Source organism: Triturus cristatus, chromosome 4_1 (assembly GCF_964204655.1).
Source record: "Triturus cristatus chromosome 4_1, aTriCri1.1, whole genome shotgun sequence".
NCBI classification, from domain to species: Eukaryota; Metazoa; Chordata; class Amphibia; order Caudata; family Salamandridae; genus Triturus; species Triturus cristatus.
In genome coordinates, this window is record NC_140585.1 from 586851535 (window position 1) to 586868794 (window position 17260).

Sequence of the window (17260 nt, forward strand, 5' to 3'; positions counted from 1 at the left end):
ATGAGGCTGTTATGAAAACAGACAGTGTAGCGCTGCTGCAGATTTTCTGTTTGACTGGCAGAATCCATTCAAGCATTGGCTATTACTTCTGCGCCGCTGACTGTTACCACTCTGTGCTTTGCAGCGTTTTACTCACTATATGTTCAGAGGTTTCCGTTATACATGATATGCCAGAATCTGTTCTCGAAGCATACATGACGATCACGCGACTATGCTATTTCATGCGTGTTCGTTTAAAGACCAGTCCGTGACGTTTGCTGTACCTCAGCCACCCCTTTGTCTGCTTGCATGCATCGGAACGTCTGCTATGCAGCCGCATCCCCGGGAAAGAGTAAAGCATTCTACAGGGACATCGGAAACAGAAACGAAGGGGCGGGCTTAGCCTCCGAGCGCCGTCCAATCACTTCTATTAGCAGCAGCTTCCCCAGCAAGATTGATTATCGTTGCTAGGAGACAGCAGCGTCTCCAGACAGGACCTGGGGACCGCTCGCTGGATCCTTGCACCATTCATCGTGGGATGAATGCAGGAGCAGAAAGTGGATGTTCTCTCTCTGAGGCACAGCATGGGATCCAGGGACTGTACTAAGGACTGATTGTCAGTCAGGGCTGCCGGGCATGCCACGGCCAGAAGAGGCTTCAAAGTTCGGCCAAGAGCGCAAAAGAGGGGAGAAGTTACACGTTGCACGTCTTAAGTGAGGGGGCTTCGTTCAGCTTCTGCGCCCTACTCACTTGCTTTAATTACTTTAATAAAAGAAACCTACCAAGAAGATCTGCCTCACAGGGAACCTGAAAAGCAAAATAGGAGAGGAGAATCGATTTAGGAAAAGTGGGGCTAACTACGGAGATAGGGCTGTTATTAGAGTAAAAGCACAAACAAGCGAATCTTGGATTTAAACGAGGAAAGGTGGTATAACAGAAATGATGTACTCTACAGCACAGCCGCGGGGAACTAGAGCGACCCTCTTCCACACGGGTGACACACCACGGGGAAAAGGCGCGTGTTGGTGAAAGTGCTTAGAAGTTGTCTTGTTCGTTTTTAAACACACCAGCTTCTCAGCCTCAGCCCTCGAAGACATTCCAGCTGTGCGGCAATATCCAGGTCGGTGATGCCCCCAGCTGCAGGTGACCCCAGCACGCCACCTTCCACGGTAAGTTACCTATTTCTAACTCGGCTCGCGGTGGTTAGCGGTTTACCTCTGCTTCAGGACACACTGGAAGTGCCAGTGTTGTCATAATAAGAGGATGGTGTTGTTTAAGCTATGCATGGTAGCCCGTGGTTGTGACTGACTCGGGCCAGGTTTGTTAAAAACGAGCAAGTCACTGAACAATCTTTGAATTAGCGCTTCTTTAACTTTACCCCTACAGTCATGTGTTGTTAGGTCGCCGTCATGTTGCTCTTTGTTATCGGCACCAAATACCACGAGCAGGCGTGATACTGATGTGAAATCGTGTTCTGTGCACAGAGAACACCGCTCGTGAAGTTATCGCCTCTCCGCGCAGTGCCAAGTAAAGCGATGCGACGGTCTGCCGGCTGCAAAGACGTCACGTGAGAAGCTGTGGTAGAGACACCAATGAGGCGATTTACAGAGTTTGGTACAAAAATGAGAATTTTCATTGTTATCGGCTTTCAGGACAAGCCAGTGTTCACATCTGACTGAATTAAAAGGTACATCAAAGTGGGGCGGGCTCCCCTGACCGACCTTCGATTCTCCCGGAAACACAATAGAATTTTAATTTCGCCAAAATTCTCCTCTGCCTAATTAGGGACCAGTTCAGAAGTAACTGCACATTAAAAATCAGCAGATAAGAGAGTGTGGAGGTATTAGGCATCGAAGCTGCTGATTTAGAAAACGCCAACCAAGGTACATGCTGCATTATGAACGCATCTGAGAGCCGGCACGGCCACGGGAAACCAGCTGCGTACCATCATTGAGAACTAAATCGAAATGCTGCGCAATATTACTTTAAATATATTAATCCCACACAAGAATGTTTGTGTTTCGAATATCTCTTTATTAAATCTTTATTTTCAAGCTACGTATGGATATGTGTAGGGTTTTTTAAAACATACGATACATTTGGATTGCTTTATTGATTAGTTCATTCAAGCTGATCGACTTAGAATTGATCGATTACCTAATTGGCTGATTAGTGATCATCATAAGAGTTAAACTCTCTCAGTTGCCCGAGGACACGCAAATTGACACATTATAAGAATGTATATAATTTTAGGGTGATCTTATGACGTCATGGAACTGCAGACGTAGTTTCCTTACCAGGGCTTTCATCTAACAGAAGAGTGAATTCTGGGAGCTGAAGTCTGCGTTACCTTCAATTAAACATCTTGGTTTAAGGAACTTTATAATGTCTTGTAAAAAACGAAAGCCCAGCATAGAAACTTTGTTTGCCGATTTGCTTGGAGCCTCTGATTGCACTAAAGTACATTTTTTATAATATTTGTCATACCTCTTTTTAAAATGATTCTGTTGGGAGGCCAGTTTTTATTGGCTGACAGAAATTTTCCATGGGTATGTGTTGAATAACCTTACTATCACTCAATAAAGTAAGCACATCTATGACTTCATCAGTGCAGCGCAACATGTTCTAATGCGGTTAACATTAATTATATATTCGTATCAACATGCCTATTTTCCATTTAAAGAGCCAGTTTCATAAGCATACATCTGCAGACCCCCAAAGCTCCGCAGATGTGTCTCATACGCAGCTGATTAGCTGTCACGAGGGAGAGCAGATGCACATTTCACTGACACGTGTAATCGCCACGCTGCCCACTCAATCACATCAATTACAACAAGCATTTACAATGCAATAGGTCTCGCATTTGCAAAAGTTAGAGCTATTGGCATTGTAAATGACAAACCTTTTATTTATGTGTTGGTTTTGAAAACAGATAAATAAATGGCATTGTCATTGACAATGTCAGTAGCTTAATCACTTGCAAATGCAAGACCTATTGCATTTGCAATGCAATAGGTATCGTATTTACGCGAGTTTGAGCTATTGACATTGCAAATAACAATGTGTTTTATTTATGTTTCAAAAACCAAAACATAAATAAAAGGCATTGTCATTTACAATGCCAATAGGTCAAACTCGCGTAAATGCGAGACCTGTTGAGTTGCAAATGCTTGTTACAGCAGGGCATAAACAGCAACAAATTGTCAAACCCCAGCCATTTTGGAAGCTACCAACACAAGGGTGTCTGATTTCTGGCGAGTTATAAAACAATTACAGCCACATTGCTATGGCCCTTTGATATCCCCAACCTGCCCAAGAGGCTTCAAAGGTTCCTACAGTACAGTTTCTGGAGACTCAGCCTAAACACGGACAAGATTCAGGCACACAAACACACTTATATGGCACAACGGAAAGGAAAGGTGTCCCCTGCAGTGGCCTGGTAAGCAATGCCTTGGGCCGTGGCACTGAATTACCAATACGTTGTGGGTGAAGTGGGATCTGAGAGGAATAAAAACTGTAACTGTAGTGCCTTTTTTAATACAACACTTTGGAGCATTTTTATGCCTATTAAATATCTGGTGTTTGTTAAGCTTAGTAGCTGTAATGGCGCTCGATGTACTGACCCCTGTAAGCATAGAAGGCTGAACTGATTTTGAGGAGATGTGAACCCGTAACTTTGTTCCTGCCTCTTCTATGTAATTGTGATCCTGCCTGCCTGTGTCACGGAGTCACATTGTTCTTGTGTGGTCAGTGTGTCCATGACTGTCTGATGTTGCCTGCCTCTGATTGTTGTTGTGTGTCTGCCTTTCCATCTTCCTGTCTTTTCTCTGACTGTGTGACCCTGTCTGTCTCTGCCTGTCACTGAGTCAGATTGTTGTTTTCGCAGCCTGCGTGTCCCATGACTGCCTGATGTTTCCTGCCTCTGACTGTTGTAGTGTGTCTGATGTTCAAGCTTTCTGTCTCTTTTATAACTGTGCGTGCCTGTTTGGTGCTGATGCAGATTGTTGTTTTGTGTCTGCCTTTCTGTCTCCCCCCCTCTTCTATGACACTTAGGGGGCATATTATCAAGGACCGGCGTTAACAGCTAAAGCGGTGATAATGGGCTTGATAATATGCCCTTGAAAATTCCCATAGAAGCCCATCTTCTGGGGTGAACCTGGGCTTCTATGGGAATTCTCAAGGGCATATTATCAAGCCCATTATCGCCGCTTTAGCGGCAGTTTTCTGCCGATAAAGCGGCGATAATTTTAACGCCGGTCCTTGATAATATGCCCATGTTATCCTGCCTTCCTGTGTCAGAAGTCCAGCGTAAAGCGCTATGTAAATGTAAACCACTGGTTAGTTATCTTCCCAGAATCGTCTCCACCATACCACTACACTCAGGGAAAATGCTTTCATCCTGAACGACAGGATGGCTCAGCGAGTTGAACGCGTGTCCCCGGCACGTGAGGTGGTCTGTAGAGGGTCTGTGGATTCCGGCAAGGCTGACTGCGCCTTCTGTCCATCCGGCGCTGGGAAATTGAGACGTTTTGCATTTACAGCGCTTAAAAACACAGACTCATTGGTTTAAGCGCTCCACAACAAAAGTTGTTATATTGAAAAGGCAAGATACCCCGGCAGAGCTGAAGAGGGTGATATAGATTTGACTCACTCCTTATGGTTAATTACAGTTGATAGAGTTAAAGTGCCTTCCTATCGCGAAAACTGTTGACACACATCAGTGGCTTTTGGCAACTTCTCTGGAGACTGGGCTGTGGGAGACCCGGGGGTCTGAAATGAGGTCAACGTGACCCATAGAGCGCCCAGAATGTGTGCCGGAGGCGCTGTACTGCGGCTGCTGTACATTAAGCACTGCAGCGCGTGCGGCGCAAACAATGTAGGGTTAAAGAAAAGGATGAATCATTTCATTTTCCTAGAGATATTCAAAGGCCAGGGCTAGGAAAGCTGACTTAAGACGTCATTCTTTTGCAGGCCAAAACACAGTTTACTCAGAGGAGTGTGTGTCCCCCAGAAGGCACTAAAACACAATCTGTTCAGGGCTATGTGTGTCACAGACTACCCAGTGCTCTGTGTGCCCCACACAATATACCAGGCCGTGGCCCATCCTGTCCAGAGCAGTGTGTCTCCAGCAGGCACAAAAACACAGTCTTGCTCAGAGCTATGTGTGTCCCTCAGTAAGCGCCGATACACAGTCAACTCAGAGGAGTGTGTGTCCCCCAGCGGGCACTGAAACACAGTAGGCATAGAGCTGTCTGTATCACCAGGAGTCCCTGAGAGACATCTGTGTGTCTCCCCCCAGTAGACACAAACGCCCTCTTTATTGTACTTTATAAAAGTAGAATTTACATTTTTGGTTAAAAAAAGACAAAAGAAAACCATACATATTCATAAACAGCGCACGTTTGTAGTTGTTGACTCAAGTAAAACACGCCACTTGCACTTTCAACTTATAACAAGCATTTGTAAGAGAGGGTGTGGGGAAGAAGAGCTCGTAGGGTGAGTTTGGGGTGAGACTGAGGAAAGGTTTGTGGCTGAGGGCGAGCTCACTGCAGACTCTCTCCCAGGCCCCATTGAAAGCGGGTGTTTGCTTTGGAGCTGGGGTCGTTACCGTGTGTCTGCAGAGGGACTCTTCTGTAAATGTTGTTTCAGGTGGTGGCGCTTGTGGGGGAGGGGGGTTTAATGAGCTCGATCATGCAGCAGACATTGCCTTTTATTTTCTTTATTTAGGAAGTCGGAGTTGTAATGGGTAAAAACATCTCGATCCCTCTTGTAGCCCCCTCCCTGGATCTCTTCGGCCGCTTTCGTCTTGTGAATATCCGTGTTTTCATTGAAAGTAGAATGTGCAGAAACAGCACATCTCGCTGAAGCGCGAGTGCTGCCGGGCACGGGAGCAGGCCCTGCGCTAACACAGGCGGCGCTGCACCCGTAAGCGGGCACTGCAGTGCGATGTGAGAGTAGGCACTGGACTGTGCTCCTAAGGCAAGCACTGTAGCACTCTATGTATCACAGGCAGGCACTCAGCACTATATGTATCATAGCATTTTGCCGTTGGAGTGCTCCCTGCCTGTCGCGTCGCTTGTTCTCATCGTAAGCATCTTTTTTGGGGCATTTCTTGTTATTTGGCACCGCCTTCTGGTGCGCTGCCGCCAAAATGGCTACCTTAGCTCGCGCTTTGGCATGCTGTGGGGGGAGGCGGGAGGGGTCTGAAGGCACCGCTGAACAGGCTGTAACAAGCTGGGCACAAAGCCACTCGTAGTGAGAGAGGAGGGCGGCCGCAAGTTTCGCTGCAACAATAAAGGCGCTTCGGCATGCTGTGCTGGGAGGCGGGAGGGGTCTGAAAGGTCGCTGCAACAATCTTATAAAAGAGTTCTCCTCAGCAACAGATTAAATATACAAGCGGACCGAAACAGTAGTTGGGCGCTGCTGCTTCCGGACTTAACGGAAGTCAGTATCACATCAACAGCCACTAGAAAGCCAGATAACAACAGCTATAGCAACGTTAAACTAATGGCAAGCAGCAATAGAAATTACTCGGCAGTGGGCGGAGTTTCACCCATCATACTAATTACTTAATGCCTCGGAGAGGCAGCGCATGCGCTGCCCTATGCGAGACCTAAAAACAACAACACTCCGGCTGAAACACTGACTAAAACCTCTTACTTTCGGTTTGTTGTGGTAAAGCCTCGGCGGGATATCGGGAGTTCAGCGATGCGCTCCCTCCCAGCAGCAGTCTACCTGCACCAAGTCAGGAGTGCCATGGCAGACAGTCTGTGAAGGGAGTGACACTGCTGCAGTCTCTCACTAGGCTGCACATCTGACAGGATTACATACTAGACAAAGCGCACAACTGAAATAAACGTTTCACAATTTTACAATTAATGAACATAACGGTTGTCCCCAAACCAAACTATCATTTCATATATGACGCTTAAAATTTGTATTGCACGCGTTGAAGCATGGCTGTTTTTTGCACAGGGGATAATCTATGTATAGGGAAGTGAAGTTATTTCCCCAGGCTCACAAAATGTGGCTATTTGGGCACATCGCAATTAGACACAGAATTCTTGTTGCCATATTATCAACAGCGACTGAGGGGTACAACAGATATGCATGCTTGCTTTTGCACCCGAGGCACCTTGGTATTACAGAAGGGGCTGCTGAAGCTGGAGTGGTGCCATGTAAACGAGGACACAATTTGCCTCTACAGCCACACCATGTTCTAGCAGGCACAGAGGCAAGGGAGGTGAATGGAGGGGCACTGACTGGGCACAACACAGAGGTGGCAGTCATGTTGCTCCTGAGGATGCACCTTAAAAGAGAGTTTTGGAGGTCTCATGGACTGTTCCTTGTGGTTTGATGTTGCCGCCTACTGCACCCACTTGCAGCATTGGACAGGTGGACCAGCTTCAGGCCAGACGCAAGTTTACAGTTGCACATGGGACAGAGCATTCATTGTGATAAGGTGCACTGACCTGATCTGCACCATTGATTTGACAAAGAGTTTTTATAAAGAGTACCAGTTCAAATGGACTGTCTTAGCTGTGCTATGGCTAGGTTAGCATTGTGAGGCTTTGAAAAGGATGTTACTTAATAAAGAGGTAGTTCTCATTCTCCGTTTCAACATGGTCACTCATGATTTGAATAAAACAAGCGAACTATAAAACATGAGGTGACCACCTGAGAGAGGACAACCAACAGTTGGCACTTCCATACAAACTTTCAAACATTTGACCACCATTCCAGGTGGTGCCATTAAACTCATCAATCAAAACATATACCAACCTCAACCTTATTCTCAAAAAACAACAATAATATTCTATATTGCTAACAATCTTTGGACCTACTATCTTGGGGGGCAAGTGTGCCTACACACAATATATCACACCAAGATGATTACTTTAGCACTCTTCTTATTTACAAATAACATTTCTGAATTACAAATAGTTTCTACAGGCACACTTTGTATTCTAAGTGCCTAGCCTAAGTTATAATTGAGGCCACATCAAATTGGAGCCAATATCTTGTCTGCTAACCTAAGTGTATGGAAAACTGTCACAATTATGGGGGCACTTGACCGCAGCATCATTGTAATCTCAGTAGACATTGCGTCTCACGGAACGCTTCACACAGATGCCACCCTGTCATTGAACCTAAAGAGCCTAAATGCAAATCATTTGCCATGATGTTACTATCATTAGGTGTACTCCATAGGCTGCACTAATAAAGCCAGGATGGCACATATAGCAAGCGGGTGGTACGTATCATTATAACATTGCTAAAGAAAAATTCTGGTACTTCTTAATGTCTTGTACAACAATAGGTCAAAACAAGTATAGATTTTTATACTCATGACAAGATATATTAAAATTAACCTCTTTGTTTTGGTGACTGTAACTGGCAACTGCATTGTAATATATTGTGTTTTCAAAGACAACAAGCATTGGCAAAGCAAATAGGTCTGGCATTGGCCACCAGTCACTTGTCAATTATTGGTTTGTTGAGTCATGGTTTAAGTCAATCAGGCCGGCATTGGCTTCAAGTTTCTTGCCTTCAAGACAGAAAGAAAGAAAGAGAAATAAGGAAGGGCAGGGAGAAGGAAAGAGAGAAAGAAAGAGAAGGAACAAATTATGGAAAGAGAAAGAAAGCAAGAAGGAGGAAAGAAAGAGAAGGAAAGAGAAAAGGAAAGATATACAGATGGAAAGAAGGAAAGAGAAGAAAAGAGACAAGGAAAGAGAGATGGAAAGAAAGAAGGAAAGAAAGAGAAAGAAAGAAAGAAAGAGAGTAAGAAAGAGAGAAAGAAAGAAAGAAGGAATGAAAAATACAAAAATTAATGAAGCTGAAAGAAAAAAGAAACAAAGAAAAATGAATAAACTAGACAGAAAGAGAGAGAGAAGGAAAGAAAAAAAAAAGAAAACACGGAAGAAGGAAAGAAAGAAAGAAAAAGAAAGAAGGAAACAAAAGAAGAAAAAAGAAAGAAAACAAAGGACAAAATATAAAAAAGAAGGAAAGAAAGGAGAGAAGAAAAAAAGTAAAAAGAGGATAACTCAATACATAACAGTTTAAAATGGACACAATCTGATCTGGTATGGTATAAAATAGCAGTTGTCAGATAAGCAAATAACTCCAAAAGGTATTTACAATAGCATTTGCAGGAGATGGGATCTGGTAAAGATGAAATGTGCATCAGAAATGTCCTGCTATCACATCAAGCTCTATACACAAAGGCAACACTGAAGTAATTATCATAAAGTGAAAACAAAAACACGGGCTCTGAAGGGAACTAGCTTGTGAGCAGATGTGCTCCTTGTGAGAGAGCAAAATGCAGTTGCTAAAAGTGAAATTAACCAGTGGCATAAGTAGGGTGACCCACTGTCCTATGTTATATGCCGTTGTGGGCAGAAGCAAAATGTGGATGACACAATGGCATACCAATAGATGAAGAGAGGTGGCTGATAGCCCCTTTATGTAAGCACATTAAACATATTGTAGTAAAATAAAAAAGGTCTTGGCTAGCACCAGACCTGAAAAGGTATGTGTGCACTATACAGCAAGGGGTGCCTTCCAACATTCATCCCTATTTCATAGATAGGAAGTAATAGACATTTTTCTCTATTTGTCACATATTCACATTAGGCCAGTTAACATCCCGATGAGACTATCTTAAAGAGTTATGATTAGGATGAAACATGTTATTTACAAGAGAATTTGAATACATACATCACTGTATATGGAGAACTAACTAATGGACACAACTGTGTAGGAAAGTCATCCTTCTTGCCCTGATCACCCCGATTTTTTAAATGATGCTGGCGAAGACTCTGAAAGTGCCCCGGGCTCTGCTACCAGGCACAGGCCAGTGCTCTGTCCTCTAAATGTACATCATAATTGGTATACTTCTACTTGGCAAAGACACTCTCTCTGTAAGTACCTAGTTCATGGTAGGGCATGTAGGTTTAGAGACCTCAGTGGACGTAATGTACTTAAGGGTGCAATGCTGTGGTGTCTGGTGTCATTTGAAAGCCATAAAAATATTCCCAAATTCCACTTTGGAATAAAAGTACTTCCAAAGTCCCAAACTACCTTTATATGACTTTTAAGTCACCCCTAAGGTCTGCCTTAGGTGCCCCAAGGGTAGGGTGCATTGTTATAAAAAGCAGAGACAATAGCAATTAATCAGGATTTATAAAGCACAGCTAATCACTTGATAGGGTATCCAGGTGCTTTCAGGTCCCAGAGGCTTATTGAAACAGCCAGGTCTTGAGGACCATTTGGAATTCCATAACTGAGGTGATGGTCAGGAGGTGCATAGGGAAGATGTTCCAGGGCAATGTGGAAGAAGGTGTCTCCTCCATTTCTGCTTCGGTAGATGAGAGAATTATGGACAAGTGAAAGGGAGGCAGAGCGTAGTCTTCTCGGCGGTTAGTGGAAGGTCAGGCAGTGGTTAATGTATGCACGTTCTTGGTTGTGTTGAGCCTTCTGTGCTTGGGTCAGCAACTTGAATTGGCATCTCTTCTGTACAGGGAGCCAGTGGACTTGCCTGAGGTGCGATGTGATGTGAGTTTGTCAGGGAAGGCTGAGGATGAGAATGGCTGTGGCATTCTGTATGGTCTGAAGTCTCTATAGGAGGTGTGGAGCGATTCCTGCATAGAGAGTGTTGCCATAGTCCAGTCGGCTGGTGATGAGGGCCTGTGTCCTGGTGCGTCTCATATTTAGGAGTAGCCACCTGAAAATATTGCGTAACATGTGCAGAGTAAGGAACCAGGCCGAGGAGACAGCCTTGATCTGTGATTTCATGGTGAGCTTGTTCTCAATGATGATTTCAATGTGTCTGGTGAGGTTGGAGGGAAAAGATGGAGGATTCTGTGGTGGTCTGAGGTTTCTGGTGTGGGTGGAGTGAGTAGGTGCGGGTCGAAGGTCTGATAGCTACCAGGAGTGGTTCGATGTGTTGCTGATATTGCCAAAGCTCAGTACTTTCATCTTGTCTGTGTTCAGCTGCAGGCAGTTGTTCTTCATCCAGTCGGTGAGGCTCGTCACGCATATGTGGAACATGGTTCTGGTGGTGGTGGGGTTGTGGTGAGTGAGAGAATGAGTTGGGAGTTATCTGCGTAGGAAATTATGTTGAGACCGTGGGATCTGATGATGTTAGCTAGCGAGGTCATATATGCGTTGAAGAGCATGGGGTTGAGGAATAAGCCCAAGGGGACAACGCAGTTGATCTCCTTGGTTTCTGAGGGGAAAGGTGGGAGGTAGATCCTCTGGGTTCTTCCAGTGATGAAAGAGGTGATCGATCTGAACGCATCTCATTGGATGCCGACGAGGTGGAGTCTTTCGATCAGCGTGTGGTGGGATACAATGTTGAAGGCTGGAGAGAGGTCAAGGAGGATCAAAGAGGCTATTTCTCCTCAGTCAAGGAGGGTTTTGATGTTGTTAGTGGATGCTACCAAGGCGGTTTTGGTGCTGATTGCTGTGGAAGCTGGATTGGGAGGCATTGAGTAGCTCGTTCTACTCCAGGTGTCATGAGTTGATTGTTGATGATCTTTTCCAGTACCTTCACTGGAAATGGGAGCAGGGAGATTGGCTGGTAGTTTTTGAGTTCGCTGGGGTCCACGGAGGGTTTTTTGAGTAGTTATCTGACTTCTGCATGTTTTCAGGGTTCAGTAAATTTTGCAGTGGCAATAAAGGAGTTGAGTAGCTTGAGAAGTTCCTGGCAAATCCTTTGGTTTCTGAGTTTGAAGATGTGGTGTAAGCATGGGTCTTTGGGAGCTCCAGAGTGGGTGGATTTCATAGTGGAGGTGGTGTCCTGGTTGGAGAGGATGCTCCAGGTGATCTGCTTGTGATTAGTGTTGATTTTCGTGGTGGCATATCTGTCGAGGAAGTCCGTAGGTGTGGCTTGGGTTTTGAAGTTTCTGTATATGATTGCAATCTTTTTGTGGAAGAAGTAAGCAAAGTTGTCGCACAGCTTCTGTGAGGGTATGATGGTGTTTTTGTTGGCAGTTTGCGGGCCTGCAGGGTCAATATGCAAGGGTGTCTCTGATGGTCCCCAGCCAGATGGGAGCCCTCTAATCAAAATAGGAGAGGCAGTGGAATAAGAGTGTGGTCAGTTGTTAGCCACAACTTTAGGTTGTGTACAGACACACACACCAAGGGGAGAATTCCTCTATTTTGATTGTCGGAAGAACAGTGCCTTCTGGGTCATAAATATGCAGCACTTCACAGGAAGTGGTCAAAGCAGAGGAAGGAAGCTTAACCCCTAATGATTGGGATGTCTCCCCTCCTGCCAATACTTTCTGGCACAAATGAAGAAGGACTGCTCTGCTGGACTGTTGGTCTGCACCACATTGCACTACTGCACTCACCAGGCTCAAGATAGAAAGGACTGTGCCTGGCACAAAGGAATCCCTGAACAGCAACAGGCGCAATAGAGCTGGAAGAAGTCCCCTGCTAAGCCAAAGAGCAGGCCAGTTGTTGTTTTCCTGGACTGCGCAGGTGCATTGTGGGAAATTAAGTACTAGCCTCAAAGAGGAAATCCAGAGTCTCTGAACACTTGATCTGAGCTAGTGGACTCTTATTTTCTCCAAAGGAATGCAGAACTAACAGGGTCTCAAAGTGTGAATACTTTTTGCAGCAAAGCTCCAGGAGGGCTCACATATTGCCCTGACTGTGCTGGTTTAATCCACTGAAAGCTTTGGATCCCCTCACCCTTAACGTCCAGGACAAAGGCCTCCAGAGGCTCAGCAAGCAATTGTGCTGCAGCAGGCTGTCATTGTCGAATTAAACGCTGAATACGAGGGACCCAACAACTCATCATCGAGAGAAAATTTCCAAGAAAAAGACTAAATCCGAAGGTAAGCTTTTGACCGGGACCTAGCCCTCAGCCTATTCGACCTGTGTGCCATTGCTGTTAGCCTAAAACCTTGACTTTGTCCCGGTTCAGCGTGACCAAATATCCACGAGTGGTGTTTCAAGCTTTTTGGTGCTAGAATGCATAATTTTAATCTTTAAGAATTCGTACCACCGGTTTCCTACATTGGATTTCTTTTTGTTTTGCTGTTTTTTTGAAGCTAAAATTATGGTCTATTTTTATAAATTGGTGTTGGATTTATATTATGTTGTGTCTTTTTACTTAATTACTGTTTTGATGCTATTAAATGCTTTACACATACCTCATTAAGCCTGACTGCTTGTTTGCTAAGCTACCAAGGGTTGACCAAGGATTAATTAATTGAGACTTGACTAGCCAAATCAGTGATTGTGGTAATACTACTAGCTGAGAATAAATACCTGCACCTACAAATAACCCAATTCCCTACTAACTGGGCTTAAAAATTACTGTGTTTATCCATTTTTACATAGCCCCCGACACAAGCATCCAGGAGGCATTTTTAAAGGATTACAGTCACAGTTCATGGATATTGCTATAAAACAATGAATTGGTTTTCACGTATTTGATTACTGGGTATGCACCTTCTTGTCATAACACAGAACATAGATGCATTGCAATATTTTCTCTAAATAATTGCATCTTTAATGATTCATTTTGGGTAACTCCGTTTTGTGATTTTTGGTTGAAACATTGACAAACAGATGAATGTTTAATGTACTTGGATAAAAGCCACATTATAGCTCAGAACACCAGTATGTGGAGTTTTTTTTTTCATAATTAGTACTTTAAGTAAATAGGTCCAATGGATATCTTCACTTTATATTTGTCAAGTATTGAGGTTTAATCTTTGAAACTTTAAATGGGCCCTAACATTTTCCTTCCCGTTATTACGGCTCTAAAAGTTTAACCACCAGAATATGCACCACAGGACTGGTGAAGCATTATAAAAAAATTGTATCAGAAAGTGGTGAGACATTACCCAACTTTACCAAAAGGGGAATAAGAGAGATTATATAAGGTCTGCTAAATGAAAGGTATTTATAGATAAAGAGTTTATAGGACTCCATTGCTTGTAACACACACTGGCAATACTGGTCAATTGCCACCTGTCATCCAGAGGCAGACAATCCTGCTGGAACTTTGTGAGCATAATTCTGACTCTTGAAAACAGCAGGGACAAAAAATACTCTTCCAAACCTTTGGTACACACAATGAGAAAATAATGAGATACGAAGATGAATAGGCAGTTCAGAATATGGACTTTAACTTTATGGACTCCATGGGTGCAGCTATCTATAGAGTGGAAGCTGTATTCGCATCAGGGCCCATGGGACAGAGGGACCCACTGAACAACAATTATGGTTGCATTTTATTTCTAAACCAGGGAACAAAGGGCCTATTTTCATTCCTTGCCCCAGGGTTCATGGTTCCTATTAAACCTGACAGCCTTAGGGTGGTCTTCAATCCAACATTTTTCCTACCTCCTCCACTTTTCTGACCTCGTTTTTGCTGGTATCAACCATTGCCCCTGTTGCGTCTCACATCCTGGACACTGGACTTTGTATTTCAAGCCCCAATGATAGTATCCTTGACTTCGACTCAACAGGAGTTCGCACTGCAGCGCCACCGCATCTCAGAAAAGATGTATTGCCTCTGCTGTGTGACGCATTATAAATGTGTATCCACGCACCTCTCCGCAATCAGGATTTAAGGTACTTTGTTCAGCGGGCATAACTGGATCCCTGTAGCTGGCCTGTGCTCCATCATGGTTGGCTTGAACTTATGACTGTGTGTGATCTTTTTGTGTTGTGTTTCCACTTTACACTGTTTGATGTGTTGCACAAATACTTTACAAAGTGCCTCTAAGTTAGGCCTGACTGCTCTTTGGCAAGCTACCAGAGGGAGAGCACAGTCCTGGCTGATCCTTTGGTTTCCGAGGTTGAAGATGTGATGTGGGAGCCTTTGGAAGTGAGGCTGAAGATCCTCTGCCAGCCCTTCTGGATTCAGCAGAGCTGATGCATTCCCTCCACACTGCGGTGCATTTCCTGCAGAAGTGGTGCATCACCTCTGCTGCTCGACACATTGCCCTTGGAACCGATGCATCATATTTGCTGTGCAGATTTCTCTGATGCAAGGACTTTGTAAAGCCCATTGTAACACATCAGAACCATTGCTACATGGCATATCTCCATGTAAGGACATCACCTCACTCAATGTTGCCCATCGGAACAAGTGCAGTGCGATGGATCTCCATGCAAGCACATTGCATCGCACAATGCAACTCTGTGGAACCCTAAGGGCGTGACACATCTCTTTGCACAAACCTCGCATCGCCTCTCCTGCACGACTCATCTTCAATGCATGAATCTGCATTTCGTTACAACCAGGATTAAGGTATTGTGTTTAGCGGACATATGTGGGCCCCGGTATTCTGTGCGTGCTCCATGGCAGTAGGCTTGATCTTGTGACTTTGTCCCAGTTCGCTATGACCAGATAACTACAGTTGGCGCTTTGTGCTTTTTGGTGCTATTTTAACTGAAATCTTTAATTACAAATACATATCTTCCCACCCTTTACCCCTATAAACTCCACAACCCGCACCTAAAATTAATCACACAATTTCCATAATTAATTCACAATCAATTAATTAATATAAATGAACAACTAGTTATTAATTAAACAAACATTATTTACCAACCTATACCCCTGTAAACCCCACAACCAGCACCTTAAAAAATTACACTATCACCATAATTAATTACCATTTAATGAATTAATATTAATTAACAACCAAATACTAATTATTTACAAATAACTTAATTCCAAAAATTAGCACTATAAAATCTCAATTAAATAAATAATCAATCAATCAATCAATCAGTGACACTTGTAAAGCGCGCTACATACCCGTAGGGTCTCAAGGCGCTGGGGGGGGGAGGGGGGGGGGTGCCGCTACTGCTCGAACAGCCAGGTCTTCAGCTTCTTCCTGAAGGAGAGGTGGTCTTGGGTCAGGCGCAGGTCGGTAGGGAGGGAGTTCCAGGTCTTGGCGGCCAGGTAGGAGAAGGACCTTCCTCCTGTAGTGGCTCTTCGGATGCGGGGGACGGCGGCGAGGGCGTGGTTGGCTGATCGGAGGTGGCGTTTGGGAGCGTGGAAGTTGACTCGGCTGTTGAGGTAGCTCGGGCCTTGGTCGTGTAGGGCTTTGTGTGCGTGGGTGAGGAGGCGGAAGGTGATTCTTTTGTTGACGGGGAGCCAGTGAAGGTCTCTCAGATGTCCGGAGATGTGGCTGGTTCGTGGGATGTCGAGGATGAGTCTGGCTGAGGCGTTCTGGATCCGCTGGAGTCTCTTCTGGAGCTTGGCGGTGGTACCGGCGTAGAGGGCGTTGCCGTAGTAATAATAATATATAAAAAATATTAATTTATTTATTATAATTACATTACTTCCCACCCTATTCTCCTGTAAACCCACAACCCGTTACAGAACTAAAAAACTAAAAATTTTATTAAAATAAAATTGATAACTGCTAAAAATGTAACATATATTAAAAACATAAACAATACTTATGCAAAAAAGATTCCTCACATACATTTAAAATATAAACTAAAATTCATAACACTAATTAAAAAATCGGAAGATTGCTTGGCTTAACGAAACTAGAAAATCCCTTGAGGCTTTGGGGTTGAGCGAACTTTGGGATAACCCTACAGCAGCTATTTTTCCATCTAAAGCTCTCTTGAAGGAGAAATACTGGGAGCTGGTAAACACAAAGGTACTCTCTGCCACTAAACCCTTTTCGCTTTCGGACGAATTTATGAACATCAAACTCGTCCCTAGGCTAGAACACTTTTGGGATCTTGTAACTAAAGTTCTTGATAGGAAATTGTTTTTCCAGATGCGGGTGGGAGCGTTGCCCTTAAATTCATTTGTAGCCCAGTGGGAACCCCAGAAAAGTAATTTATGTCCCTTTTGCAAATCCCAGGTGGAAACATTAGCCCATATGTTTTTTGTATGCCCTGCTTACTCGGCCCCGAGGCGTGTGTGGTTGAAACCCGTTTGCCTACTATTGGGCACTAGACAGAGTGTTGAAGCAGGAAGGCTCCTTCGCACCTGCACTGACCCGGTAATTGTTGTGGGGGTTGCCAAATTTCTGGGGTGGGCATGGATTATAAGAGCTAAGAGTATCAGATAGTAAAGTCAGACCTCTGGTATGTTTTACCCAATGATCTTTTTATTATATGCTTTTTAAAACTTGTAAATATTTTAAGTAGTTTCGCTTTTACACTGATTCTTGTTAAATTATTTGTGTATTTTGTACCTGTACTTGTTTTGTCTCGCTTTTATGACTTCTGTCGAATAAAGCTGTTTGGATTGGATTGGATTGGAAAATTACATGCCCCCGGT

The 17260-nt window shown here is 44.2% G+C and overlaps 1 protein-coding gene across 2 annotated transcripts in view; it reads left to right on the forward strand.

The window, feature by feature from the left end:
* Nucleotides 1-518: 518 nt before the first annotated feature.
* The window catches only part of GRM3 (glutamate metabotropic receptor 3), a 1313590-nt gene continuing 1296848 nt past the window's right edge, over nucleotides 519-17260 (forward strand). For both annotated transcript variants that reach the window (XM_085652908.1, XM_085652907.1), the window contains exon 1: nucleotides 519-1148. The gene's annotated coding sequence lies outside the window, so the exon portion shown is untranslated. The remainder of the gene's footprint in view (nucleotides 1149-17260) is intronic.